The following is a 638-nucleotide window of genomic DNA, read 5'->3' as shown; positions in this document are numbered from 1 at the left end:
TTAGAGATCTTAAAGATCTCATGATGCTGCATCTTTTATACTATTCCGTAGTGATTCTTAAATACGAGAATTGAATTCGTCTCATGCCCATCTTGTGGCGATAGAGCTACTAATATAACCAGAAATTTTGTAGATCTAACTAGAAAATATTAATTAAATCCGTATAGTAAAGTCTATCAAACGTTCTAGTAATACAATATCAAATCCTCTTATTATAATCCGAAATTCTGTTTGGTTTCACCAAAATTCATTCAGCCATATACATCTTGTTGGTACAAACAAACCATTTTTCTCAGTGTAGTTCTAGATAATTTTTCGAACTTCTATTCGTTAATGTCTCATGTCTATCTGTTAGAGTTGATGTAAGAGCAAAATAGTAATAAAAAAATAATATTTCTGCGATAAACGGAAACGGAAAACAGAAATTTACGCGAATGCTGACGCGTGAGATGCACTCGTTCCCGGAAAAGTCGATCAGCTCGCAATCAGCTTTCCGGCCAGCCGGCTGCTTTCCGGCCGGGGCCGCGAATGCGGAATTTAATACAGCTTCAACGTTCAATAAACTCCGGCTGCGGCCGCGCACGTGTGTGCTATACCGCGTCTCGCGTCGTGTCACGCTAAATTCTAACTCATCGTAG

This window comes from Wasmannia auropunctata, unplaced genomic scaffold, assembly GCF_000956235.1.
Source record: "Wasmannia auropunctata unplaced genomic scaffold, wasmannia.A_1.0 LD336099.1, whole genome shotgun sequence".
Lineage (NCBI taxonomy): Eukaryota > Metazoa > Arthropoda > Insecta > Hymenoptera > Formicidae > Wasmannia > Wasmannia auropunctata.
Note: the sequence above shows the minus strand (reverse complement) of the source record.